The sequence below is a fragment of the Elephantulus edwardii genome, unplaced genomic scaffold (assembly GCF_000299155.1).
Source record: "Elephantulus edwardii isolate Elephantulus edwardi_28Jun2011 unplaced genomic scaffold, EleEdw1.0 scaffold00049, whole genome shotgun sequence".
Classification (NCBI taxonomy): Eukaryota; Metazoa; Chordata; class Mammalia; order Macroscelidea; family Macroscelididae; genus Elephantulus; species Elephantulus edwardii.
Genome location: NW_006399799.1, coordinates 11022986 through 11025824, shown reverse-complemented (window position 1 = coordinate 11025824; position 2839 = coordinate 11022986). Strand labels below are relative to the sequence as shown.

At 40.7% G+C, this 2839-nt stretch overlaps 1 protein-coding gene across 3 annotated transcripts in view; it reads left to right on the top strand.

Moving 5' to 3' along the window:
- PPIE (peptidylprolyl isomerase E (cyclophilin E)) overlaps positions 1–2839 on the top strand; it is a 52850-nt gene that overhangs the window by 21293 nt on the left and 28718 nt on the right. The window lies entirely within an intron of this gene.

The window sequence follows — 2839 nt, the reverse complement described above, 5'->3', positions numbered from 1 at the left end:
TAATAAAATTACTGTTTTTCTATGCTTGTTATTACCTGTCTTTTCAAGTCTCCATTGAATCTTTCCTATTCCTTCACCCTCCCTAGCTGCCTACTAATCTCTGCTGTCCTGGTGATTTCCACCCTTCACATTTTTCAAACCTATTTCCCTTTGGAACATTTATATACATCTTTCTCAGTTGTCTTTAATTTTTACAGTAATGATTTTATGCAGTATTTGTCCTTAGGAAATGGAGTTATTTCACTCAACATAATGCTCTCTAGACTCTCCTATGTTTGATAGTATTTTATGAAATCATTGTTCCTTAGTGCTGCATAGTATTCCATTATGAGAATGTATCACAGTTCCTCAGCCCATTTGTTTGTTGATGGACATTTGAGTGCATCAGTTCTTCTTGTTACGAGGAGCTTTTCCTTGAAGAAGGGACATCATGCTTGGAAAGGCATGCTTGGAAAGGTAGAGGGTCAGTGAAGGAGAAAAAGTCTCTCAACCAGATGGATTGACATGGTGACTGCAGTGATGAGCTCAAGTGTGTCAGAGATGGTGTGGATGGCATAGGATAGGACAGGGTTTAGATCTTTTGTTCATAGGATCACTATGAGTCATACTCAGTGGGACCTAACAGTGACAGCAGTTGAACAATTCTCTTTACTGGTGAATGTATACCTCTAGGACCCAGGACTTCTAGGCCCATAGAACCTTACATATTGGTCATGGAAAGTAGGAGTGATGACCACTTATCTTCTTTTGGATTCTGGACTCTCCTAGGGACACCACATTCTGTAATGTTCACTGGTTTAAGGTGTCCACCTTCATAGAGTATCATTTCTTTTTCTTTTTTTTTTTTTATATTTTGTGCGTGTACCATCAAATCAGATCTGACAGGTACAGGAGGAGATTGCCCCTCCTTCTCCAGAGCATCTGGTGGATTTGAACTGCACACCTCTGGGATTGCAGTGCAGCTTCTTGCCACTAGGCCACCAGAGCTCCCTAGAGTATCACTTCTAAACTGCCTCAAGTGCACCTTCTGAAGGCATCCAGGCCTCTCTCGGGTCTACACAGGACACTGTATGATGTTGTTGTTGTTATATCCCAGACACTGTATCAATCCATCTCATCCAGAGTCTTCCTCTCCTGCTCTGTCTCTCTACCCTTCTGAGCATGCTGTCCTTCTCCAAGGACCAGTCTCTCCTGGCCATGTGTGCAGAGTAAGTGAGGCAGAGCTTCAGAATCCTAGCCTCCAAGGAGATGACTTGGTTTCACCCTCTCCAAGACAGACCAGTTTGTTTTCTTGGCAGCCCATGGTATGTTCAAGACTCTTTTCCAGCACCACAACTCGAAGGCATCTATTCTTCTTCTGTTGTCTGTAGTCATTGTCCAGTTCTCTGAAGTTTAACAAGTAATTGAGAAGACCATGGCTTGGATAAGGCGTAGTACCTTTGTATCTAGACTGATACCGTTGCTCTTCAGCACTCTCAAGAGGTTCCTGACAGCAGATTTTCCCAGTGCAACTCTTCTTTTGATTTTCTGACTGCTGGTGCCAAGAGTGTTGATTGTGGAGCCGAGCAAGTTGTAAAGGAGTAGTGAAAATGCGTGTTTGTGTGTATGTATACTTTGCTATGAAATGGGTTTCTTGGTTTGATGCCCTGTTTTATACAGGATTCCATTGACATTTGATTGAAGGCTCCCATACATTCAAGCCATACAGTATACCCTATACCTCTTCCAGACTGTTTTCTTCTAAGCTTCTCATCAGTCTTCTGAGCCATTTGTCACTGTCTTTGAATTTTGTATATTTCTTCTTTGGATTACATGCCTTTTTTTAAAAAAAAAAATTTATTTTATTATTTTGTGTGTGTGTGTGTACTGTCAAATTGGACCTGACTGGTACGGGAGGAAATTGTCCCTCCTTCTCTAGCAGAGCATGTGGTGGATTTGAATCACATACCTCTGGGATTGAAGTGCAGTTTCTTGCCACTACCACTAGGCCACCAGAGTTTTCTTGAATTACCTGCTTTTTTCACACAAAGTGGGTATTAGCAAGATTTGTTGCCAGAAGCTCTGCTCTTGGGAGGATTCCTCCCTTACCTTACCTCATGGTCTTTTAGGGCCATCCTGGAGTAGAGCTGTAGAAGAGTAGCCTTTTTACAGCTTAGAAACATGGAGATGAAACTTTCTCTCACATACTTTGAGGCTATTACTAGGAAGGTCCAGTCCCTGGAGATCAGCATACTTGGGAAAAGTAGAGTATCAGTGTAAATGAGGAAGTCCCTAGGTGAGGTGAATTAACACAGTGGCTGCAAAGATGGGCTCATGCATAGCGTGACTGACTATGAGAATGACACAGATTGGATGTTGTTTGGTTACATTGCAGCCAGGACTCTGTGGGCTGGCATTGAGTTGATCACAACTAATGAGACTAGGATGACAAAGAGGGTGTGGGATAGGATGGGGTTCAGGTCTGTTGTTCATAGGGTTTCTGTGAGTCAGACTCAACTCAATGACACTTAACAAGGACAACAGTATTTTCAAGTTACAACCATGTAGAGGCATGCATCAAAACTTCATATAAAAGTATTTAACTTTTATGTCGTTGGTTACCCTTTTTTTTTAAAATTGTACTTGAATTTTGAGTCATCGGCTCTTTTTATAATCAGTTATACAGGACTCTAGCCCACACTGTTTTTTAGTATTTAAAATTTATTCCTTTGCATATAGATCTAATCCATTTGGAGCTTATTTTTGTCATGGATTGAAATGTGATACAATTTCATCGTATTTCTAATATTAATGCACTTGTTCTAATACCATTTTGTATTTATTATTAATTGTTTAAAAT